Genomic DNA, 27617 nt, shown 5'->3' with positions numbered 1-27617 from the left:
ACTTTAGAACATGTGAAGTCAAACAATTCAGTCACACAACCAAATCTGGTAGCAGTTATAAATTGGAAGTCCCAAGAATGACACTACCTTTATAACTCCCTCCACCACACACATCAATTCATCCCAGATTTTGCCAGAAACTTAAGTTGCAGCAAGGTACCAAATAAGAAAGAAAATTTCTATAACAGGCTCATGAATAAAATAATTTTTAAGGGGTTATTTTTGGTGCTTTCAAGACAAACACGAGAGAGAGAGCCCAAGGTTTTTATTGAGTGTTACCTCTAGGAAAAGAAAATTTGTAATTATAGCAAATTAGCTGAATCACCTGCACCAGGCTATGACTCAGACAAATCAATGCTGCACAGGTCTCCTGAAGGAGGTTCTCCTTTAGTCAGAGAAAATGACAGTGATTAAGGGCCAGTCCAGGAGGTTGGTATCCAAGGTGAGAGACACTTCTTTTCACAGTTTAACTAACCAGATACTGCTTAATTCCTTTGCTAATTTCAGACTGTTGTGGGTGGGGAATGATTTGGGATGAAGGAAAAGGATTAATATTATGTAGGCAAGTGTTCTGAGGGAAATTTACACAATTTATTTTCAGTCCAGCAGGAACTGAGTATTCAAAAACTTTTCTGACATGCTTGTAGATGACTAATAATTTTGATACATTCATTCATTTAACAGTAAACTTTATTACTGCCTACTGCAAATCACAGGTTTTCTTAGTGATGGGAGTAAAAACCGTAAGACATGACCCTTGCCCTAAAGATCACTGTGAACTTTCCAAGCCTATAAGAAGGCTAGATGTTCCTTTTGATAATCTGAATGGGCACATAATACAATTTGGATTAGGCACAAGACAGCAATTGGCTAAGCAGATATTTGACTAAAGGAACCATTGGAAACTTCTTTTTCATGGTGAGGAATGGAAACTTCTTTTTAGTGTCAGTGAGAGACAGACAACCAAACCATCCTCTCTTCTCCTATCTCCCCTCCCCTCCCCTTCCCATCCCCTCCCCTCCCCCCTTCTCTCTTTCTTTCTTTTCTTTCCCTCCCCTCCCCTCCCTTCCCCTTCCCTTCCCTTCTCTTCCTTTCCCTGCCTCCTTCCTTTCTTCTTCTATTTTTTTTTTTTCTGAAACAGAATCTTGCTTTGTCACCCAGGCTGGAGTGCAGTGGCACAATTGCAGCTCACTGCAACCTCAACCTTCTGGGCTTAAGTGATCCCCCCACCTCAGCCTCTTGAGTAGCTAGGACTATAGGCATGCACCACCACTTCCAGCTATATATATATATATATTTAATAGAGATAGGACTGCCCAGGCTGGTTTCAAACTCCTGGCCTCAAGGGATCCTTTGGCCTTGACCTCCCAAAGTGCTTGGATTACAGGCATGAGTCACTATGCCCAGCCTAAAATATCCACCTTTTATGTTGGCACCAAGTAATCATTTTTACATAGCATTTTTTCTGCATCATAAAATTAAGAACATTAAACTTCCACTTGAGATAAATATATAAAATACATATATACATATATTAGTAATTTAGTGTCATTAGAGCATCACAAATACTATTTGTGTTAGTCAGGTCAGGCTAACAATGACATGGTAACAACCCCAAATCTCAGCACATTAATACAGCCAAAGTCTTTTTTTTTTTTTTTTTTTTTTTTGTGAGACATACTTTCACTTTTGTTGCCTAGGCTGGGGTGCAATGGCATAATCTCAGCTCATTGCAACCTCCGCTTCCTGGGTTGAAGCGATGGTCCTGCCTTAGCCTCCCAAATAGCTGGGATTACAGGCGCCTGCCACCACACCCAGCTAATTTTTGTATTTTTAGTAGAGATGGAGTTTCACCACGTTAGCCAGTCTGGTCTGGAACTCCTGACCTCAGGTGATCCACCTGCCTCGGCCTCCCAAAGTTTTGGAATTACAGGCATGAGCCACCGCAATGGGCCCAAAGTCAAATTTTTAATTTGTGCTACATATCTAATATGGTAGAGGGCTTTCCTCCATAGAGTCATTCAAAAGACCAAAGTGCTGAAACACTCAACCCCCTCAGAAGATGAGAGACTGGTTCATTAAGTGTGGATTTCTTACTGCCTTAGCCTGAAAGTGATGCTTCCCTTCACAGTCCATAGTCCAAAGCAAACCATATCGCCCCTACTAAACCACAAAGTATGGGGAAATACAAGGAATATTTGACAAGCACTTGTCCTTTCTATGCTATCTTTTTGTTTATTTTTAAGGAAACTGAAACACAATAATATGACTATAGGGTCTTAGTGGCCCAAAACATGATTTTTCTTTAAAGTATATAAAGAAATCAATGAAAAACAATTTTTTAAAAAATGTCTAAGCTCTCAATGAAAGGGAAAAGGGTAAACTTAACTCAGTCAGTAGTGCCTCTACCCAGAAAGAATACAGTATGCATCTTGCATCTCTCAAGAGCCAGAGCAGAATTGGCCACACTGAGCTGGAGCATTTCAAGGGGCCAGCACACAGCAGCCACAGACTTCCCTTAGCTCAGAAAATGGTGAACGTGGCTCAACTAGGTAGGGAGCCACATGTCATTAGACTTGCCATGTGCAAGTCAGTGTTTCTTATCAGGGCCTTTAAGAGTGTATATTACAGGGCATAAGGAGGAAAAACAGAGTTTCCACCATTCTAGGAAGCCAAATTTTGCTACGGAAGATGGTGACAGAGTAGAGCGAGAACCTACTCTGTTTTACAAACAATTTGGAAAATAACAGAATCAAAGATAGGGATTGATGATTCACAAACCAGGCTGCTTTTACAATAGCAACCTCACAGGAATTCTAGACTGTTGCTTAGAATATTTCCTTCTCCATTCAAAAAAATGGTGTTTTCAAGTAAGTTCTTTCAAGAAAAGCCCAGCTTCCCCACCACCTACTGTTAACTGCAAAATCTATGAAGAATAAGTTAAAATATAGTAGAAAAAGAAACTGAAATTTGAATCCAATGTGATGTTTCCAACACGGTTAAGTTTAAAATCTGGCCATTTTTTTAAGAATTTACAATTCAGTGATTTATTTTTAACATTTATTATCTTCCTTTGGGATCAAGAGAAAGCTGTCAAAGAACTGTGGTCTATGTGTGTGTATGTGAGTGTGTGTTGTTTCTGATGACCAGCTGTGTTTAGTCCCTCTTCAAGGTCAAAGGACGGCCCCATTTTCTTCCCATCTGGCATATTTCTTACAAAGAACGCACTGATATAAACACACATATTCCTCTTGTGCACTAAGTCTCATTCCTGGATTGATTCTGGGTTAGTCAATGGGTCCTCACATATGATTCAGAAGGAGCTATGCCATGTGGGACCACACATTATCCATTTGTAGAATGAATTCTATGTACTAGACATTATTTATGTGCTGTGTAGGATACAAAATTGGATCAAATACAGACTTGACTCACAAAGTAGCTTCCATCAAATAGTGTATCACTTGCCTATAGTCTATGTTTCTGAAGACAGAGAAGGAAAAAAAAGTTATGTTTATATATCACTGATCATGGAAGCTTCCAAAATAAGGAAAACAGCAGAAAACTGTCAGGATAGCATGTAGCAAGAAAAGAGAGAATGGAGGGTGGAAGAAGAAAAAATATATCTGCTTTGACTCAGATAGCTCACTTCTTTAGAGCCAGGATCCTCCTCCCTCCGCTTCAATTCTGTATCACCATCAACCTATTGAATATTCCAATCTGCATGACCCAGAATGCACCCATTTCAACAGGATTAAACCCCTCTTTCCAAACTGCTTCCTTCCTGCTCATTTCTGTCCATTTTTTCAGTATTTATCACCAGGCTTGAACCACACAGTTACCTTGTTCTTCCCTTTCTCCCTCAGCCTACAAATCGATTCACTCTGTCCAATGCTACTGCACACTGTTTCTCACTTTCTAATAACACTGACTCTCTTTCAGTGGAGGCCTCAACATCTCTTACTTAGATGGTTGTCATTGTGGCCTTCTCATTTTTTCTCTGCCACCTCAACACCACCACTTAGGATTTTAGCCAACTTTTGGAATTTATTGAGATGATGAAAACTTACTTCTTGCTGAAAACCTTAACATTCAGTATGTAGATGTAGTTACTGAAAGTCCATCTCATAGTTTATATTTTCAAACGCATAAGGAATCTCTGGTTAGAAGATGATGCTTCTATTACTGATTATTTCTTTATCTTAATCTCTTCCACATCTTATAATTGAACTGAATGTGACATTTAAGCCATATTTTCTGTTTACCCCATTGTGCTTTGGAAAGAGACTAAGAGTTACCCAGGAATTCCAAAGTTTTGGTGATGTTTTTCTATATCTATAAATCAGGTATCTCCCATACTCTGCAACTTCAGTGAGTTTATTTTTCAAATTAATCACTAACCTCAACTAAAACTCGGTCTCAGAATGTGTGATCTATAAAACATTGAATTGCAATGTTTGGCAGAAAAAGATTCTGATAAAATAAAGCAAAAAATAAATTAAATGTAATAGTCACATAAACATCTCTACAAGGGGTCAATTTTTATTGAAATCTAAAACCTGCTATTCTTTTGAAGCAAAATCACAGTTTAGCTGGAGAGGTTGACTGGTTAATGAAAAGTCATTGAAGTCTCTACTGTGGTTTTTATTGCTGTTATTCTGCATGACAATCTGTTGTTTAGAAGACACATTTTATAATGGCATACTTGGATATATGTCTAATATATAAATACTTGGTGATAATGCCTCTAGATCAATAAATGTACAACCTTTTATTAGTGTTCCAGTAACAAATAATTGAAGAGCCCAATTCAAGTTTATGTTTGCGTTGTCTATGGAAAAAGCTCAGCAACAGAAATTAACAACATAATTAAGAAGAAAGTGACAATGTCTAGAAAGAACCAATAGCATTTATCAAAATTGGTAAATATAGCTTATAGTCTATAGACAGCTTATAAGGAGGAATATACCACTATTTATCAGCACTTAGCACACTGTCTGCCACAAAGGCTCAGGAAATTTTTGTGGAATTAGTCAAAATTTTTGAGTAACCTATAAATATGGGAAGGATTCCTTCACAAGTAATAAAATCATTTTACCCAATCTTTAAGAAGAAAAAAGCTCATTAAGTTTTTGATGAATTACTGACAGTGTAGTTTATTTTAGTTTGAAAAATAATTTTTACATCTTAAAAATGCACACTTCTCACCAAAGCAAAAATGACTTACATTTAATCATTTGCACTTTTAGTTTTTCCACACAGTGGTTCTCCTAACTGATGCTCAGATCATAATTAGGAGTGGTTAATTATAGAGTTGCTTTTTCATCTCAAGTGTGGTCACATGGTCTTTTCAGCTCAGTTGCCTGTTCTGTTTCCTCTCAGACCAAGTCAAGTCACTTTGCCATTTTTTTTCTTTTTTGGGCTGAGTACTTACTAATTGTGTGTGTATATGTATATACATATGCATATAGGTGTATATGTATATACATATGCATATAGGTGTATATGTATATACACATAACACATATGTGTATGTATATATGCATATGTATGTTTGTGTGTGTGTATATATATATATACAAATAAATGTGTGTGTTTATGGAAAGAAAAAGAGAAACAGGGTGAAGAGAAGGAGAGAAAGAATCAGAGAACAATTAGGTTTTAATAAGAAAATTGTTTCCCCTTCTAAAATTTCACCAGTCTCAACAAAATTTACTTTTCATGTGTTTCTATCGACCCATATTTATAAATCATGTTTATTCAGGAAAGCACTTTTTGCTCCTACTCTCTCTTCTTATCTCTATGCTATAAAGACAGAAGACGTAAGAATCATATCTACATAGTTTTATGGCATGGACATTGTCTGACCTGCCATTTATTTTCAGTGTGAGTATTAACAGGTCTGAAGTTGCTCTTGGCTCTTTTAGGGTTCACTAATGATTTTGTGAACACATAGCTCTCCTCTTAAAAAAGAAAATATCTTTTTAGGTCTCAGTGCCTCACACATTGCTTGATGCCCTGGAACATCACCCCAGCCCAGCCATGTAACATTGCAGGTGGTTGGGGGTGGATATTTAGAAGAATAAAAAGAAACCATTGATACATCTATCACATTTCCAGGTTGTCTCAATGAATGCAAAGGCTTGTGCATACACAGAAGACACTTATGAAATAAATAAGAGGCTTATTTATAATTATTATCTTTGTTTCAACAGAAACACTAAGATATCTTTTAGTCACATAAGGCATGATGTCACGAGCATTTTCAACTGTACTGTATCTGAAGTCTAAACTGTGCATTTCTTTCGTGCATGTGAATCAAGAGAAGGCATTCAAAACAGATCACACAGGAAGCATTTTTGTGGGTGGCCTTGGAATTGGGACCAGCCTGATTCACTCATATCCACATGCTAGACCTCAAGAGCCAATGACCAAACAGTGTTCCTGCTGTCCATAGTGGCAGTTCTGCCAGTCAACCCTATCTCCAGCCCACAACTCCATCTATGTCTACCAAGAAGGTGTGGTTAGTGAAAAATCTGGAATCACTGTGGGAGGATGTAGGTTTGTTGAATAGTGGGAAGAGTTACAGAGAGAAAATTATGTTCATAATGAGGATACAGAAAAAGGGGTAAAGATTTGGGTTTGAAGCTATTTACGCTCCAGGTAATGTTTGAAATGGGAAGGGAACTGTTTAAACTACAGTGTTATGCTCAAATTGTGCTTTGAGGTATTAATTTGAAGGGCATGTTTCTAAACATATTTTATTTGGTTTATTATTTAATTTAATAAACAAAATAAAAATGATATTCAATTGTATGATAAAAGTCCCTTAAATCAAATATTATAAAGAGAAATCTTAAGACTCACATTATTATATACCTTGCATACAAATAGCCATCCATCCTCAAAAATGAGACCATGAGCCCAACAGTTTTCATCTGTGTTCTTTGAAAAACAAAAGTAAAAATTTAGTTCAATCTAAATGAGAAAAAAATCTCACTTGAATCAACAAGAGAGTGTAATTTATCTAGAGTTGGTGGGTTTTATTGATAGCTATAGAAATGGCCACCATCTATGATCCAGGGGACTGGCTGCTATGACTTGCCTCACAAAAGAACTCCGTGGCTAGGGCTCATGACCATCTCAGCTTTGCTGGGCTTACCTGGGCTTCCCAGATGAGAAGCCTTGCTCCTACAATTCATCACCTCCACCCCACCCCATCTAAGAGGCTACACCGCTGAAATGGTAGAGGGATGGTGAAGAGTGAGGAGGGGTGGTAGCATTTGACTTGGTCTTGGTAGTTTCTCCATGAGATGACGCCTGGACTTTGAGACATTACCTTGGGCCTGTGGGGGAATGGAGTAGAAATGGGGGCAGGGTGGCAAGTTATAACATTGAGAGGAAACGTATGCTCTTTCATTTTGGTCATTTCTCAAGTTTTCTTCCTGTCTGTCTGCTCTGTCTTAGTATTTCCAGGTGCAGACACTGAACAATGTGACCTGCCACCCAGGAGACCCAGCCCACATTAGCCTGTCTCTGTGCCTATGTTTCTGCCCTTTCATCTACCTGAGTAAAAAAATATATTTTATTTTTGAGGAAGCACAATTATTTTTCCCAGACCTGCCCCCAGTCTGATAAGATGCCAAAGAAAGAAAAAAACTCCCTGGATGATCACAGACAAAAGGCAAACCCACATCAAGAAAGGGACAGAGTTTGCGGCAATCATGCAAATAAAAATGGTCCCCAAGGAAAAACAGGAGTGTTTCCCTCTTCCTTTGTGGTAGATTCCTATGCTAACAAAAAGGAATTCTCTTTTTTTCTCTACAGCAGGGAAAATGGTTTTCCCTACTAAGGAGGAGATTTTTGGGGGAATGATGTGAAGTGGGAAAAAAAGAAGGATGTGTAAGGAATTAATGCTAAAGTCCAAGAGTGGCTGGCATACTACATTTTTATTATTTTCCCTCACTCTGAGAAAGTTCTGGCACCTCAGAGTACTCAAGGGAATCACTGCTGAATCAGGTTGGAAAGCACATAGGAAGAGCCTCTTACTTTCAGATGTAGTTGTATTGGTGCCTTATAGTGGATGAACTCCAAACTAACATATAAGATGCTTGGTCTGTGTTACATCATTTAAAGATGCAAGAAAGTAAGAGAAACTTTTCACAGGTGGCCACTCAGTTGCTACTGAGGTCCCCAAACTGTAATTTTCTAGTCATTGAAGAAGGTCAACTAAGTTGATCACAAAAACTCTGAAAACTTCAAAGCTCCCACAGACAAGAATAGACATTTTTAAATATATATATATATATTATCTTTAAACACTCTTGAACCGTTTTAATCATCAGTGGACTTTGACAGGACAGAGCACAGTGGCCTTAACCACACTATATAATAATAGTTGATTCAGAAAAATACCATCTGCCCCACTGCATTCCTTCCCAGGCAGTTGGTGGCTGGAGAGCCAAGTGCTTATGGTCAATGCATAATTGTGTTGGTGTTCTGTTGCCTTACCACCAAATATGCAATAGGGTGATAACACAATACGCTCAAAGATATTGCAAACCTAAGTCAGATAAAATCCCTCTTAGCAATTTACTCCAGATTTTTGAAAGAATGGCTAGATTCGTTACTTCATGACCTCTTGGAGCTTCATCTCATTTCCATATGTGATAACAATGTTATCTCACAGCTGCCTAACATTTTACTAACTTCACAAACCTTTTTTAATTCTTACAAGAATGCTAAAAAGAAAGCACTCATTGTATAAGAGGACTCGGAAAATTTAAGCAACTTATCTGAGGTCACACAGGTAGTAAGCAGCAGAGCCAGGAGTTGGCCAGCCTATAACTTCTAATGATAACCCTGGTGCTCTCTGCGTGGTATCGTTATTCCCTCTAGGTACCTGCATCTGGGTGTTGGGCAGGCAACTCACACACTTCTCTTCTCAGGAAGCCTTACACTCACTAGTACTTGCTGTGGTCTTAGTGGGATGCCCTATTTTACTGGAATTTCCTTTCCTCCTGTCCTTTTCCTTCCTTCCTTCCTTCCTTCCTTCCTTCCTTCCTTCCTTCCTTCCTTCCTTCCTTCCTTCCTTCCTCCCTCCCTCCCTTTCTTCTTTCCTCCCTTCCTTCTTTCGGCCCTTCCTTGCTTCTTTCCTCCCTCCCTCCCTTCCTCCTCTTCCCTTCCCTTCCTTCTTTCCACTTCTTTTCTTTTCTATTTATCCAATTACATAACACATTTGTATTGAGTACCTGAGTATTGACAATACACAAGGTACGTAAATACCAATTGCCGGGGAGACAAAAATCATAAGAAACCCATCTTACCCACTTTTTTTTTTTTCCTTGACAGAGTCTTACCCAGGCTGGAGTGCAGTGGTGTAATCTCAGCTCACTGCAACCTCCACCTCCCAGGTTCAAGTGACTCTTGTGCCTCAGCCACCTGAGTAGCTGAGATTCCAGGCCGGCACCATCATGGCCAGGTATCTTTTTTATTTTCAGTAGAGACAGGGCTTCCTCATGTTGGCCATGTTGGTCTTGAACTCCTGACCTCAAGCAATCCACCTACCTTGGCCTCCTAAATCCTAAAGTGCTGGGATTACAGGTGTGACCCACTGCACCTTGCCCCATTTTACCCACTTTTAAGGGTAGATCTGCGCCTAAATACTTTTTTACCTCTCCATCCTTAGAACTTCTTTTGTTCTTGCAACTGCAGTACACGGTTATAATTAAAAATACTCTGGTCTTCTGCAAAGCTGGAGTTGATTGATGTATATTTACACTACGTGTTCATATTAGCCCTACAATGGGCTTGTAAAACCTTTGATCAACATAAACTCATTATTCTTTTCTCTTTATATGTCGTGGTGCTGGGCATATAATATGTGCTAAATAAATTCTCAGTGGTTGATTTATTTATCTTTGCCTCTATTGCAATATGAACAGGTAGATGGACCATTTTACACCTAAATTTATCTATATATTGTTGTTATTAATAATGTTCAGCTTCTTCTCTCTTTTTTTACATTTTTTAAGCATAGATCTCTTGCATAACATGATGAAATGCCTAAATCTTGCACATTTTCTGGTGAGCTATTTCAAAGTAATTTGTCTGAAAGAAATTTATTAGATTATCTTGTTTCGTATACCCCATTCTATTTATCTTTTCCCTAAGAAGAATATACAATTTCTCAGGCTCCTCAGAGAAAGAGAGAGTAAGAGAACTTTGGTAAGGGAGTTTAGGAAATCAAGAAGGGTTCCAATAGGATAAATAAGAATTTCTTCACTACTTCTGGTGCAGAACTCTTAAAGTTAACAACAATAACGATAAGGATAAATACCACAAATGAGAGTGCTTCATGGATTACAAAAGGCTTATAAAAGCACTATCTCTTTTAGACTTTGGATTCAATGACCCACTGTGAGTTAGAGAAGATAACATTATTCCCACTTCACAGCAAGTTTAAATGGTAACCCCAAGGTCACATATTTAGCAAATATTTGTAATGTCACACCCAGTGACCTTTCCCAAGTGTACATTTCTTTTTTGAAATAAATTCATTTAAGATATAAAAGATAGTATTTCTGAGATCAAGATTTTCCAAAGAATTTTCCACTGAATCATAATTCCATGGGCTGTTATAAAATGTGACAGAATGAAAAGGAGTGTAATAAGCTAAAACATGTTAAAATGTAATATTTCTCAGCGCATTTAACCTGCTGCTGTGCATGGTTGCATGCTGTGACTGTACATGAGTGCATAGCATCTCCCAGACCTAGTGGCTGTGGAGTATGCAGTATACAGCAGGTTTGTGTGCAGTGTTTCTCAAACTTATGTGACCAAGGGATCACTCTATTGATCAACACCTTCTGCAGTTTGTGTCCTAGAACACACATGATGGGCAATGCTGATCTCCATCAGTGCCTCCTTTCTCCCCATTAAAGTTGTTCATATTATGGATACTTGCAATGTCATGTCTTTAAATGAAATTAAATGATGCTATCACTGTAAATGAACCTTACTTCAATACAATCACAAAAGAAAATGCAAATATGTCTTATAACACCCTACTGGTATTTGAAATTGCATTTGGTACCTGACTTATTCATTCCTTTTTACAATAGTTTAACCCATATAAAGAAGCATGTGATTTCTACCATTTAAACTCTATCAGTAAAATGATCATTATGTCTTTTTAACAAAAAATATTCTCTTCAGATTTATGACTTGCATCTGGCAGACAAAAACTGTGTAATTTATACAGTTCATTACCACAATTGTAACAAGAATAAAAATTCACAGCAGCCCTTAGGATATTATAAAACATATTCAAAACTAGTCCTTTCTAGCATTGGGCTTTACTTGGGGGAAAAATATTTGGTATTATATATGTATGTGTGTGAGAGAAAGAGTTTGAGTTTCTATACCCTGTAGGGAGTACGCATCAGGGATGTGCTATTATATGATAATGAAAATGTAAATAAAAGACCAAAATCTATCTTCAAATCTTTCCTTCTGTATTCCTGTGCTTTTAAACTAGCAGCTCTTGGGACAAAAGATTTTACTAGCAATGGTTCTAAGGCCCTATCCTTCCCTATATAAAGACCGCATCCTCGCGTACCCCACAATGTCGGACTAGAAGACAGGTGATTCAATTAATCCTAATACTTGCCTGCAGGGTACTGATGATCAAAACTATTCTGTTTTGCTCTGCATCAGAAGCTCTGCAGGTTCTTGTGATAAAACGAGGACCCATTACCCATTAGACAACAATATCAAATAAAACAGAACAAAATAACAAAACTCTAGCACCAAAGCCATGCATGGTGGTACATGCCTGTAGTACCAGCCACATGAAGCTAAGGCAAGAGTATCGCTTGAACCTAGGCATTCAAAGGTAGCCTGGGCAACATAGTGAGATCTCATCTCTAAAAACATAAATTAAAAAAAACTCTTGCACTAAGATCCTAAGTAATACAAAATCCATGTGTATATTTTTGTAGAATTTGGAAACCTATCAAAAATTCACACAAAAGGCTTTCAAGACATGAGACAAATAGAAAAAGTAGCATTTATTAGTATATAGAGCATAACTAAGGAGTGTCTTACAGGCTATTTCCCCTAATTATTACAAAACACCTGCCTATAGCCAATACACACACAAAATCTCCAGCAGAAAATGATTAAAAGTAATTAGAACAGGTGTTTATTAGGCTGGAAAATTAGAAGGGAGACTTTAGATCATAAATGGAAGAGAATAAATTTGTTTCCAGTCCTAAAAGTGTCCCCAGAGTCTGTGAAAATTTGAAAATGGAGGAAAAGGTACATTTACCTCACTTGAACCTGGGAGGCGGAGGTTGCAGTGAGCTGATATCATGCCACCGCACTCCAGCCCGGGTAACAGAGTGAAACTCTGTCTCAAAAAAAAAAAAAAAAAAAAAAAGTATCTTAAATACCATTTAGGCACAGTGAAACAAATTTCAGTTGCATTTAAGAAGAAGGTGTGGCATATAAAACCACAGCAGTATTATTCCAAGGGGTAAAAAAGCTAAAGCACAGTACAAGGAATTAATGTTCCTTTTGAGGGTGTCCTTGATTAGCCCATTAGCCTTGTAGGCCAACATGGATCAAACATAGGATTCTGTTGGGGGTCAGAAAGCAATACCCCAAAGTATGGTGCTTTGGCTTGCTGAGCACTTAGAACTAAAAATAAATAAAAATAAATAATTAATTAAAAGGTCTTAGAGGCAGCCTCAGAATCAGGGACTTTCTGTCAGGTTTCTCTTCTCACTCACCAACTGCAGATAGGGGATCACTCGAAAAGCTCCCCTATCTCGCTGAGGAAACTTTTTCCTCCCCCAAAATAATGCAATTGTCTTGAAACTTCCTCATTAAGAATTTCACTAAATAACCAGGGAAGGATTACCCACCAGAGAAGAGAAAAGACTAAAAGTCATCACCACAATATGACAGACTTTTCAATGATTCCTCTGAGGGAAGCTCCAGGAGATTGCCTGGAAAAATTTATCTGCATAATAAGACAAGTTCACAGTGCAGTTTCACCCCTCACCTTTCCACAACTGGTTGCCATCACCTCCAGAGCTCAGAGGAACCTTGTCCCAGACCATTTTCTGCTTTTGGGGCTCATTTGACTCCCCTGAAAATCATTTACTACCCTTCAAAATTGCCTGCATCTCCCACCACCCTCTCCCAGATTAAGAGGCTATGTAAGCCTCAACCAACTGGCCCTTTTGAGTCTCATATTTTGTATGACTCCCATGCACACGTTCACATTAATCAATTTGTATGCTTTTGCTCCTGTTAATCTATTGTCAGTTTATCTCAGAAGACTTGAACCTTCAGAGGTGGAAGGGAAAAATTCCCTTTGCCCCTACAATTCATACATCTTATTCAAACTTATTCTACCTACATCAGTAGGACCTAGCTCTGATTTTTATTTTCAGATTTCTGACGCTCTACCACTTGCTTTGCACCAAGGATATTCATTACATTGTTGGGGGATGAATGGATGAATAAATACATTAAAAAATAACTCTAGGATAGAGACAATGTCTCAGATATTTATTCTGAACTTACTTTCCAAGTTATTACAAACCGATAGGCTCTAATTTGACTGACACTTATGGTAGAAAAAATGTTTATTTCATTAAAATCTGTTTTATTTCATCATAACTGGTATATAGAAGCAATTGAAAGCACAATTAATTTTTTCTTTTCAAAACTAATTTTCTTTTTTTTTCTTATTTCATGAAATGTATGCAATATCTTACGGCTCTGTATATATTCTCAATCCTTCTCTTTAAATTTCCATGTTAGACATCTATTTTCGATTACCAGCAGGAATTAGAGGTATTGGCAAATAGTCACTAGGTAGTCTTCTAATCAGAGGATGTTTCGAGTGCACTTTCCTAGTTAGCATAGCTACTCTCTAAACAAATACACTGAGTAGCATGACAATTTATTAATTCTATACATGCCATTTGCTGCTTCAGATATTTTTCATCTCTAGGCCTTCACTGATTTCCTATTTAAAATTTAATAAAGTTGCAAAATTCCATGACTCACAGAATCATTCTCTGAGCTTTTGTTATATTAGATATAGGCAGAAAACGTGAGTTCTTTGTCTGTCAATTATGGACAAACAAATTATGCCTGGTTGCAATGGTAACTGTCATCTTTACGTGATTTTAGTATTATTTAGTACTTTGAGCAAGAAAAGCACTTGGAAACAGTAAATGCTAAACTCTAGTGGGTTTTAGACAAACCCCACCACCAATGCACACACACACACCTGTCCCTGCAAAACAAGACTGTAAAAGAATAAAATTAGAGCTTGCTTACTGGGTCCCTTAAGTATGAGGAAAAATCCATACTCTAACTTGTTTACTGTAGTGGTGAATATTTCATGTACATCAAGACACATTATTGTATATCCAAAACATGAAGTACAATTTTTCACTTGAGGAAAAAAAAATGATTTCTTTATCCTATGTATTTGTAGTTGCTGTTTTTCTTTAGTATGTCATCTAAAGGTTGAATTGTAGTCTATGTTTCTTTGATGAGAACTAGGAGTTTCATTAGACAAGGTCCCAGGAGGGCTATCAAGTATGTTATTAAATAAGCTTTGACTTAAGAAAGCAAGAAGGCAGATTCAGAACAACTGTAAGAATTCAAATAATTCTAAGAACAAGAAAGGCTATTTACTAGCAATCTTTTATGTGGCTAAGAATGCCTGATAGGGGCTGATGGTGAAGATCATTTATCAATGGAGTAAGTCTGAATTCTAGGCTCCAAGGCAGCTATAGTTTCTCAAATACACTTGTGTGAGTCTATTTTTGGTGTGCAAAGCAGGTAGTGCTTGGGTTGTTCTGATTGATCTGAATGTTCTATCACCAAAAGCCAGAGTTAAATGTTCCCTAAGCATAAGAGGTGTGGCCCATCACTTTATAATATATGCATTACAGCACACAGAGAAGTGACTCAGAGTCAATCGGAAGAAACAGGAACTCCGCTTATAACTCTTATTTTAGCAAAAGGCCAAGCCTTGCCTTTCAGTTATATATCTTTGTTAAAGGTTGTTTTAGCCCAAAGGTCTTTTTTTCTCACTCTTACCAATTTCCTTTAGGGTTGGGTTTCTGTTGCAACTGAGTTGTTTTGATGATAATGTTTCCTTTAAGATGATTATTTGTTTAAAGTTCAGGCTAATAAAAATAACATCCCATTAAAAACATTCTGGAGAGCATAAGAACATTTTAGGATGTTAATTGCTCATGTTAACCAGTCATCTGTGAAACATATGCCAAAAATGCTCTGAAAGGTTCCAAAATGCCTCTTGCAGTGATAAATCTTTTACAGGTATGATTATGTGGAAGCAGAAATAAGAAAAAAGTACATCCAACATCTGGAGTCAAATGGTTTACTGAAGTAAGATTACAAAATTAAATTTAAATGAACTTAATTGAAAGGGGAGGGGAATCTAATTTAATATGGACATTCATCATGTCCTCATTGAAGTTTCTTCTAGCACCAGAAAAATACAATGAAGTCTGAATACAAAAGTTGGATAAAGCCTCTAATGGAGTGTGAAAAGATGACCAAAGAGACACAGTCAGGCAGAATATATTCTCTTTTTCTTTTTGCCATTTAAATGACATGGAATACCCAACTGTTTTGAAAAGGTAGTATCAATCAAGAAACTGAGCTTGGAAACTTATCTGTTTTAACTGTCTCTACTGTTTGGAGTTTCATTGTACATACTTCATCACTTAAAGATGGTGATTACTAGGTTTGGTTTTTAATTCAATGATACCTGACTGAAGACTCCAACAATATGCAGTTATAAGAAAATGGAAGGAAGGAAGGAAGGAAGGAAGGAAGGAAGGAAGGAAGGAAGGAAGGAAGGCAGGCAGGCAGGCAGGCAGGCAGGCGGGCAAAAATAAGAGTGTTAATTTTAAACTAAATCACCTGCCCTTTGGTTTTCATCCTCTAAAGAAAAAAAAAATTAACAATGGACCCCCTTAACATTGTGGTTCTTAGTTCTTGCTGAACAGTTTCGGTCTTCCTAGTTCTTAAACACTCTGTGCTCTGTGTGCTAAGGAAGATGTGTGAAGAAATCAAAATTACACACTATGAAGTTACATATCTATAATTATGTGGAGATGACAGAATTTTATTTTATTAAATTGATTATTTATAGATTCTTAAAAAGACAGTCAGATGTTATTTTACCCTTTGTAGTCCTACACACTATGGTCATTGCTAGAGGTTAACTTTATGATAACTTCTTACCATCAACTGACACTCAGGTTCCCATCATCTCATCTTTCCCTTCCACCTCATAAATATTTAGTTTTTGTCATACATGTCATTGGCACCTTTACTTCTGATCCCCCCTTATCTAAAAGAGAGGCTCCTAATACCTCCCCATCCCAACCACAAACCTAATCTAATATGGTACACACTCATCAGTCAAGTGGAAAGTAAAGGCAAAAAAATCCTTAAGCAGAAAACTGGAATGAACAGTTGCAGATGCCAGAGAAACAGGAAGCATCAAAAACAAAGCATTAAAATTAATCTATCACCTGAAGCCAAAACCAAGGAGTAGATGATAAACATAAATTATTAGTGCATATTTATTTAGGAACTACTCTTCATAAGTGCTGAGCACTTTCAAATACATGAGGGTAGTTAAACATAGCAACCCTGTGATAAGAAAATAGAGGATAATAGCACTTCACTGATGTCTTCAGCATTGTATAGCTGGTAAGTAGCAAAGCCAGACACCAGTCCCAGTCCTTTCTTGTCATATCCAATGCTCTTACTCTATATGGCACTGCCTCAGAAACTGCAGGTGGTGAGAACCTGAGATTGAGACCCTAAGGGAGAATGAGGAGTATAACAAGGGGACTGAATCTTGTCTTGGAATGTCAATAAAGAAATAACCAATGGTACAGGTGAGGATGAAAAGTGAATAATTTTAACTGTTAAGAAAAGTTCATTTACCTAAATCATGTGTTCTTCACTGACTCGTATCATTTACTTTCAATAAAAAGTCCAAACATATTAGACTTTAAAATCCTTGCAATATCTCTACATTGTAAGATAAGAAGAGAAATAGCAATTTTATGCTTCATGATAACCCCAATGGTACTGATGGTCTATGTCACTAATTGTGATCATAATTCTATTCATATCTACTTCATATGTACATTTTTTTGTTCTAGAGAACTGAATAGCTGCCCCTAAGGTCACAAACAGAAAATTACTTTTTGGAGACAGTGGGCCTGAGGCCTTAGATTTCATTACAACTTGCATTTTATTATAGTCCCATAGAATGACTGATCATAGGTAGTGCCTCCAAAAACTATATGAATATTATCATCCTTCCCAAAAAGATGTTGGTTTTAGAATTGTTTTAGATAAAAAGAGGAAAAGTTAACAGTCACTTATGACTCAACAACAGTTCTCACATCAGTTCAGCAAAGGCAGAATATCAGGACAAACAATGGAGAGGGCCACTAGGACTTGCAATGCACATACCTTCACACAGCTCAGAATGCACAAAATAGAAGATGGGCAAAACTATGGGGCAACTAGCATGCACAGAGGGGGAGAAGGCAGTATTTCCAGAGACATTGGAGGCAATGGACATACATTTATTCATTCATTCACAGCATCAAGGAGTAGAATAGGTTAGGAGAGAAAATTAGGGGAGGGGGAAGAAAGGTTTATAAATAGGTTGAGGGGAGAAACAGCAAAGATCACAAAAGAATGCTTTAAATGACGAAAATCAGTTTCACAGTTAGTCTGTATATGACAAGCCCAATAATACAATGTTCTTCTGTTGAAGGAAGGCAAAGGTATCCTCTGATTAAAATTGAGCTATTGGGCTCTGTAATGATGAACTCAGAGGGAACCAGCCCATTCAGTGTAAGACCACCAAGCTGAAGGCCACTGTTTGGCTCAACTTAAGAGGGTATCTGTGTGTTCTGAGCACATCACCCTTCTGAAGGATAACAGTCTCCTCAGCAACAGTCAATCACCACCTGACAGGTCTTCATGTTCTTGGAAAGGTCTGTCTCACCCCCAAAACTTGCATATAACTCTCTTCCCTCTCAACGCTCATAGCCTCACCACCACCACCTGCCCTGGACCAGCAGACCAGCTATTATCGCACCATGGCAGATCAGTCACCACATCAGCCCAGCACTTCCAGGTCATCTTTTATCTCCTCTTCTCTAATCCTCATGTGGCTTTGTTCACTACTTGTTCTGATCTTGGCCTCATACTTCCTGAAAGTCTTTCAATGAATCCTCTGGGACTTGAGGTCAATCATCAGTAAATCTGTTTATTCTCTACTTCCTATGGAAACTTCTCTTTCACCTTTTTGCACTAGTTGAAATCTGACTTTCCAGATAACGCCCATTCCACTAAAGCCCTTTCAAGAGATAGCTTTTACTCTCCTAGATCCCTCTTACCAAGGAGCATAAAAGTATAGTAGGTGTCCTCCATGTTCTTCATTACTGTGTCCAGGCCTTTTGTCCTTCTTCCTCAATAAAACTCCAGCTTTCTCTTTCATGGCATCAGGCTATACTCCCCTTCTCTTGTTGGTGCTTCCTCCACCATCCTCCAGTTCATTCCCCCTCCATTCATTGGAGATTTTAGCACATGGCTCATTATCACTTTCTCTAATACTATCCCTATTTAATTTTTGGCCATTTTCATATCCAATGGCATGATCCTTCCAATATCCTGTTTCTCAGTTTCTGGACTACTTTGCTTTTAGAGATTTCATCAGCCATCCTTCTTGAGCCACTCACTTCCACAGTCAAACACTTGACTTTGTGGTGATCAATAACTGCACTCCTTGCAAAAATCTCAATTTTAAATATTCTCTTCTATGATCATGATCTCTTATTTTTCCTGATCACTCCTTCTAACACCCTAACTCCTACAATTCTAAAATCCCACAAGGACCTGAAATTCACTCTCTGTGTCTCTGAGACATAGCTCTCTCATGAAATCCTCTCTTCCCTCTTCTCTCCTTTCCAGCTTAAATTCCATAGAGGATCATTATAATATTTTCCCAGCTCCTTATTATCTTGGTGAACTTTCCTGGTGGAATCATAACCCTCCTTAAATTCAATCAGATGATCACTGTATGCTTGCACTTACGCAGTCTAATGTGACTGACATTTGGTAAACAATCAAAAGAGAACTTTCATATCCTGTGACTACCATCTCTTCCCACCTATCCGCACCTTTCCTGTTCTTACAGACAAGTTCTTTGTGATCTTAGTCAAGGTCACCTTCTCCACCTAGGCACAGGACCCTATCCTCTCTTCCTGAAGTTATTGAAGCAGTCTCCTAAGTGGTCTACCTACTTATGCCTTCCCTACCCACCCTGAGTTTCTTCCTACTCTGCTATGAATGTTCATGTTCCGCCAAAATCCTTATGTTGAAATCCTAACCCTTTAGGTGATGGTATCAAGAGGTGGGGTGTTTGGGAGGTAATTAGGTTATGAGGGTATAGCCCTCAAAAATGAGATTATTGCAATTTTAAAAATCCCAGAGAGCTTTATCGCCTCTCTCACCATGTAAGGACAAACAGAAGGCTCGGCCTATGAACAAGAAAATGGGCCGTCACCAGACACTGAATTTGCTGATGCCTTGATCTTGGACTTCTTAGCCTCCAGAACTGTGAGAAATAAATTTCTGTTGTTTATAAGCCACCCAGTATAGCAGCATGAACAGACTAAGACACTCTCGGCGTGGCAGCCAGAGTGATCCTTGTAACGATTCAGACTGAATAGCCTCCCTGCTAATTTTCAAGTATACTACCCATTCTCTTGTCTCAGAGCTTTTGCACTTACTGTTCTCTCTGCCTAGAACAATCTTCCTCAGATTTCTGCCTGGCTTGCTGTCTCATTTCCTTCAAGTCTTTTTCTCAGAAGGTATCTACATAGAAAAGCTTTACCAGGCCACTCCATGTAAAGTTCAGCCCCATATACCATTTCATATCTCCTCTTTTTTCTTTTTGCACACATCTATATATAAAATATATATGGGCATATAAAATATATAAATGCTATATTTTAGATATATTTATCCATGCATCGTTTATCTCCTCCATTGAAAATTAACTTCCTTGAATGCAGACATTTTTATCTGTTGGGTTTACTTCAGTATCCCCAATACACAAAACACTGTCTAGCAATACCTACATGGTGATCGATAATTTGTTCAATGAATGAATTGCAAAAAAAAAAAAAAAAAATGGATGCATGAGTGATTAGGAAAAGAAAAAACAAAAAGTGATTAATGTCTTTCACATGGAAAATTAATATTTAGAGATGTCTATTTTTACCATGATATCCTCCATTTATGAAATCAAGATTTCAGGGGATCCAAGGATACAACAGTTGTCATGGTAGTGCCATGACAATATGGCACTATAGCTCATTGAAAAACACACCAAAACAACACTAAGAATTAATACAAATCCTGAACAATTCTAAAATTACTATTTTTAATCTTAGCAGTAATTGTCACTCCTTAAACAATACATACTTGGTAAATCTTGCCCCTTCAGGCAACCTCTGAAAGTTTTACTTTTGATAACTCTACTTTCTCAGACATTGATATTCTCTCTCTCTCTCTCTGACACACACACACACACACACACACACACATATACACACACACAGTATAAGCAGATAGAGTCTAAAAGGTAAAGTACATAACCATGGGATGGTATGTCAGAGCATATCTTCTTGCCTGATATGAGGATGAAATCATAATACGATTACACAATTTATGTTTCTCATCTCCCCTTTCCCTCTATCTCTAAAACAAATAAATATTAAATATTCAAGCTTTTAAAATGTTTCTGGAATCAGGTTTGTGCCTTTTACAACAATATCTTATAATGTATCTTTAGATATTTAATTAAAAATTTTTGCAGGTGGTTGATAAAACACATTATTAAGAACTATAACTCCCCTTTCCCCTCAATTTAGCAGAATCCTTTAGTGATAAAAAAGATTGCCTTTATCAGAGGCTCTCAATCTGTCCCAATTTTTCATAAGTCACTGAGCTCTAACGACATTTTGTCAGATGCAAAACTTGAAAATAAAAGAAGAAAATTTGCTTTTGACTTTATTACACCAAAAATGTCTGAGTGATAGATGGGACCATTGCAGTTATGGCGGTTCTTGGGTTCCTATTGTTAGTCATGGGCTATTTTGATCAGCTGCAAAGTAATAGGGGGTGACTAGAATAGAAAATACTTGCAGTTTTCTGAAGCTTCACAAAATGCTAATAAAAATAGCTGAGATTTTAGAGACCCTACTACAATCTCTGTCAATTTCCATAATTTTCTGATCCTCTTCCTGGGAAGGGTCCTAAGGAGCTCTCTTTGCTGATTATATCTTACCTCTACACTGGCTTTGGGGAGAAACAGAGGTCAGTGATTGAACAGAGAAATTACCTTTTGAGTTGGAAATGCTAGAAATAATAGATGTAGCCAGACCCGCCAGATTGTGAGTACACTGTTTGACTGAGTTATTAGTAGTATGATCTGCTATGATGATTTCAAACTAATTTTCAAGCTAATTGAGTCAGTTATAAACACATGGAAATTTGGGTGGAGTATTTTAGGACAACATTTCCCATACTTAACCTTATTCTCATCTTAATTCTCTTTGGTTACTTTCCCAGATTAGTTTCAGAATTTTGTGACCAAGGAAGGTTTAAATTAAGTTCTAACATGAGGACAAAACAGACCATACCCAGGCTTGAAGGAACTATTAGTTACTTTTGTTCTCTTGGGAGAACAAATTGGTAGAAATGAGGGTGGATTTTAATTGTCACAGAAGGTACAAATGATGCTGCCATGTGATTGGAGGTCTTGGGACTGGGGAAGAATATCGTTATCATTAGGGAGGACCATAGTGCACACAAGTAAGTATCTCCACAATGGTGACCTTGGCATGGTGTGCAAACTTTACTCCTAAATAAAAAATAAATGGATGATACTCTTGGTTGGTATTTCATATGTCAGGCAATTTCTTTGACCCACATCCATTATGTTAACGTTCTTCTCTAGCACTCTGGATGAAAATTTGGGCCACTATGTTTAACTTCATCCATTATTCATAGTCCTTGATTGCTTCTAACATTAGTACATGAACTGGGAGCTCTGAAAGATTTTTATGTCATGTGTAATTGTTGGAATTTCCTGTGTATTATTTAAGTTACATTTTCCAACAACTTGGCTTTATTCTTAAAGGACGTGTGATCAACAGTTCTTTGCAAGGGCAAAGATTATGGTATGTTCCAGCAAATTGTGTTTGTTGACCTAAGACATTTCCCCCCACCCCCAACTCATATTGATTGTCTACAACATTTGTAATGAAACAGAGTCAGAGAGTAAACTCAGGGCTATGGGGGTATATTTGTCTTACAGATCAAACACTTAAAGCAGGATTTATGGAAGCGGAGGGCTGTGGGTCAATAGCTAAAAAAAACCTGGATTGTAAACAATCAAAGGACTTTCTGAGGTGTGAAGGAGAGGAGAAAGGAGACGGGAGGGGGTAGAGAGGAGGAGAAGGGGCAGGAAGATACACAGGGTTTGCTGTGGTAGGAAGTCTGCATCTGAAAAGAATTAGAGAAAAGGAGGTCTGAGAAAGACGGCTTTACCACAAGGATCAGTCCCAGAGACCCTTTCTACTCCCCTTACTGACAGGGATTGTATTGTAAACATTTCCTCTATACCCTCCCATACTCTCATTTGGAGTAATTTGAGAGCACTGAAATTTTGGATCAGTGCATTAAGAACACTAAAAATAGATACACACACAATTCAGGGAAAGTTATAATGATTGCATTTTGTTGTTATCATAATTTAATAAGAGCAGTCAAGTGTATTAGAGCTCAGAGCAACTGTAAGCCTTCATTCAATGTAAAAACACAGACCAGATCGATGAAGATGCTTTTTTGACCTAATGTTCAAATCAGACAAGTGCTATTAATAAGGAATCAACTTTCTAGCAATACTAAATTCTGTGTAGTGATTTGAAGTCCCAAAAAGTATTTTTTACTTATTATTTTATCTCCAGCTAAGTCTACAGAGAATAGAGTAAATATTAAACCCCTTTTACAAATTAAAAACTAAGGCCTGACATTTAAGAGACTATTTAAAATCTTAGAGACAAAAGAAGAAAAATCCTATCCAGCAAAATCAGGTATGGTTTTAGGATTAAGATTGAGGTACATTGGTGTCTACATTAGTGCTTTTCTACTCTGTCACTCTACATGATTATATTATTTCTCAAACAAGTCTATCTGTTCAACAGTGTCCTCATATGCAGAAGTGGAACAGGATTCTGTATGGTCCTTAGTTCTCTACAGAGACAAGAGGCTCCAAGGCTAGTTCTAAGAAAATCTTCTCACTTTCTAAATGATGCAAGTCAATTTAGCATGGTCTACTGAATTTCTTTTGTAGACTTTTACTTTTGATAACAAAAAGCATAATTTGATATATACAGTTCAGATGAAATGATGACTTCTGTGGTCCAGATGTGAGTTGTAGGCCACTTCCTTGGAGGCTTATAATTTCATTAAGGCCAATCACATGCGTGTTTCTCTTACTTTTTTTTCCTCCTCACATTGCTCAACCTTGGGGATTTTTAAAAGCCCTGTTCAGTTTAACTCAGCCCCTTCTGACATCTAAGATTTAATGACTCCAATTAGGATGTTATCTTAAATTCCATGTATGTATGAGGAAACCACGACTTATGTATAGAAGTTAAGCTTTGGTGGTAGTTCCTAGAAAGCACTTCTAAATCATGAAATAAAACATGAAACTCAAGTGCAAAGTTATTTAATTTTCAAGGGGAATGTAATATTCAGATAAAAGAAATCATAATGATACATTCATTTACTTTTATATGCATAAAAGTGTGAAGTTATATCACCACTTCCAGGTATCAGTTTAGGTAATGCATCTTCCAAGCTATTTTACAATCATTCTTCCATTGTACCATAAATAGATTTTGAGAATACAAGCTGTTAAACTAAAAGTTACTGCAATAATATGACTGAATAAAACAGCAAGGCAATTTGAGAAGAATATACTAAAAGGACTAAATATGAATGCTGAATTTCCAAAATACATCCTTCAGAAATTCACAGATGTAAGGCCATGGTCAGTATACAAGAATGAGCAAATCAGGCTGTTCAAAGTCACATTTTGCTCAGTGCACCATGGATCTGCTATAAGACCACATGAAAATGGGGACTAAGAAATATATAGAAACTATATTAGTGGCCGAATGCAGTGGCTCACCCCTGTAATCCCAGCACTTTGGGAGACCAAGGCAAGAGGATCACTTGAGGCCAGGAGTTCAAGACCAGCATGGACAACACAGTGATACCCTATCTCTATAATTTTTTTTTAATTAGGAAGGCATAGTGGTGTTTGCCTGTAGTCCTAGCTACTCAGGAGGCTGAGGTGGGGGGATCCTTTGAGCCTAGGAGTTCAAGGCTGCAGTGAGCTGTAATTGTGCCTCTGCACTCCAGCCTGGCTGACAGAGCAAGCCTCCGTCTCAAAAAAAAGAAAGAAGGAAAGAAAGAAAATATATTAAAATGGTAGCTCTCAGAGAATTGAATGTACCAAATATAGTCTCACTCCATGATGATCTGGCTTAAAGGAAGATGGTAATGGAATGGGTATTATTTTTTTAATTTAACCTATTAAATTAAACAAAACGGGGTTCAAAGAATCCACCGAGGCCTAGATGATCTTGTTTGACTGTTTAACCCTATCATGGTGCAATTTCTACTTTATATTGAAAATGTTTCCAGAGATGGTGCTCTCTTTTATTAAGAATGTAAATTTTAATTATTACTTTTTTCAATATTATATTTCGGCCTCAGATTTAAGGGAGGGAGTATATGTGTGTTTGTCCACACATATATGTAAATACACATACACACAGAGGAGTGGGAGACTTCCCTTTTCAAAATGAACTTCCAGTAACACAATTTGCCATCCGTCTGTCAACAGTCACCATTATCACTCTCTTTTTAAGTAATGGCATACAGATGTCTCTGACAGCAGCAAGTGTCCAGTGTGCGGAGGTGCACTGTCATCGGCCTCAGAGAGTCTTCATTTTTACGTAATCTCCTAACTAACTGCAAATGTGGTTGTTTTAGAAACCAAATATCTGGACCCGTGTTAAGGGTATGACTGCCCCATGCAGAATTGAAAACAGAGTCATTTTCCCTTTCTTTCTCCCCATTGATCTTAAACTCTGTGTCTCTTTGTGCTGTATAATCATATCTCTTCTGAATACACGTAGTTTCATTGTTCAAAATGGAAACCATTTCCTCCACTTAGTCCAATGATGCAGACACTTAAAAAATCTAATTATTAGTTTCCCTATTTTCACTCGTACCAACAAACACTATGTTCAGTACTTATGGATTATGGATTTCTCTTGTGTTTGCTATGGTTTTGCAAGCAGAGATCTTTACTGATCAAAAAAGATATACCTAAACAACTTCAGTTTCACATCTAATGGAAAAAGGCAGAACCCAGTAATATTTACTGTCCTTCGTTGTTATATATTTAAATCTTACCACTGCAAGCAAATGTGAAATCCTTAAATTGCTGGCCTCAGTGTTCCCATGTCAACTGGCATATGCTCAGGTTGGAGATCCTGCCAAAAGTCAAAGGAAAACATTCATGAAACAGAGCCTGATGGATGATTATTCTAATCCTGTCTGCCCAGCACTGCCGGCAAGCTTGGTTTATAAATGCCTGCTGCTGCTTTAATGATAAGACCTCTTAAACACAGCTGAATGCAGCGCACCAGTGGATTTTCTTTTTTTTTTCCTCTCTCTGCCCTAACTACGAGACTGATTATTGATCTCTACCTGGATGTTCCTATTGCAAACAGGCTATTCATGAATACAAGCAGGACAAATAATGGTACACTGCCTAGGTAGTTTTAATAAACTGCAATCAGGACATGGTCTCTGTGGGGGAAAAAAGTAACCAACCCAATTTTAATGAAGTATGTGCTTATGTGACTGCAAAGTCTGTGCACACAGACTTTGGCTGTGGGCCACACATTGGGCCACACATTGGGTAGTGGAGGGCAACTGCTTTTTCACTGAGTCCCCTGTCACAGTGGACAAGGATAACCTATACTCTTACTCAAGAGAAGTTTCCAAATTCCCTCTATTGACCTTGAGATGAGGCTCTGAGGGCTGGAGTGAATTTATCTTGTTCTGACCACGCTACTGGAATAGAGGGATCTGAACCCGGAAGTGGCCACACAGACACAGAAGGAATGCGAGCCCATGGAAGCACTCAAGAAACCCAAACCTGAAGACAGAGGGGGTGAAAAGCAGCTGAATTAATACCCCTAGGAGTTCTATGAAGCCTCTTTGAAAACCAGAGAAACCTTAGTTTCAGAAATAGGGCAAGGTGTTTTAAAGTTAGAAAATGTCAGACTTTGTCATTCTTAGATAAGTTTTTGTTCTACCGGTATATAAGTGTGTATGTTAGCTTGTTTGATGCTAAGAGGAGATATAAGTTTTATATTTACCATCTGCTAAAGTATTTTTTTGGAATAACACACTTGATATTTCTGTATTTCAATAAAATGAAGCAGAACTACAGGGGTAGTTCTTCAATGGCAGGCATGCATGCAACTGTGAATATTAAAACAAGAACTCAATCCCAGCACTTTGGGAGGCCGAGGCAGGCGGATCACGAGGTCAGGAGATCGAGACCATCCTGGCTAACACAGCGAAACCCCGTCTCTGCTAAAAATACAAAAAATTAGCCGGGCGTGGTGGCAAGCGCCTGTAGTCCCAGATACTTCAGAGGCTGAGGCAAGAGAATCGCTTGAACCCAGGAAACCGAGGTTGCAGTGAGCCGAGACTGTGCCACTGCACTCCAGCCTGGGCAACAGAGTGAGACTCTGTCAAAACAAAACAAAACAAAACAAAACAAAACAAAACAAAAAACTCAGCTAAGGAATCATCTGGAAAATGAGGGCCACCAAGAAGAAAAGCTGATACCCTACACCGTGTCCACCATGGCATGAGTCAGGCCACAGCCACTCATCTCCTTGTATTTAAGTGGAGAGAAAAAATATTTTCTTTGAAAAAATTAAATGGTATGTTTTCCATACCTGTATTATGGTCTGAATCTTGCATTATTTCACCATTTCAAAGACCAAAGAATCATTTAGGGTAGTATTATCATTAGGTCAGTTTTGTTAAAGACAGAAAATATTTGGGCAAGTATTGAGAATGGGTGTTTTCAAATGTGAGTGTGCATAAGAGATTTTGGAGAGTTTGTAACAACACAGATTCTTTGGCCCTACTTCCTAAAGATTCTGAATCAATAGGTCTGGGCTGGGGTCCAGGACTATATGCTATATATTTTCAAGAAGAACAGGTCATTTTAATGCACCTACCCCAGAGATCCAATTCAATAACTAATTAGTAGAGGCCTCCTTCAGATTCACTTAACGAGAAAACCTTTTCTGTTTAGCCAGCCCCTTGTTGTATTATCTGAC

General features: G+C 37.8%; 1 protein-coding gene across 4 annotated transcripts in view; it reads right to left on the bottom strand.

Annotated features, from left to right (window-relative positions):
• SEMA6D (semaphorin 6D) overlaps nt 1-27617 on the bottom strand; it is a 589551-nt gene that overhangs the window by 335982 nt on the left and 225952 nt on the right. For 3 of the 4 annotated variants that reach the window (XM_009429065.4, XM_001164625.7, XM_063794079.1), the window contains exon 2: nt 25663-25742. The exons of the other annotated variant lie outside the window; for it this stretch is intronic. The gene's annotated coding sequence lies outside the window, so the exon portion shown is untranslated. The remainder of the gene's footprint in view (nt 1-25662; nt 25743-27617) is intronic. 4 annotated transcript variants of the gene reach the window in all.

This window comes from Pan troglodytes, chromosome 16 (genome assembly GCF_028858775.2).
Source record: "Pan troglodytes isolate AG18354 chromosome 16, NHGRI_mPanTro3-v2.0_pri, whole genome shotgun sequence".
Taxonomy (NCBI): domain Eukaryota; kingdom Metazoa; phylum Chordata; class Mammalia; order Primates; family Hominidae; genus Pan; species Pan troglodytes.
This window is presented reverse-complemented; position numbering and strand designations above follow the sequence as displayed.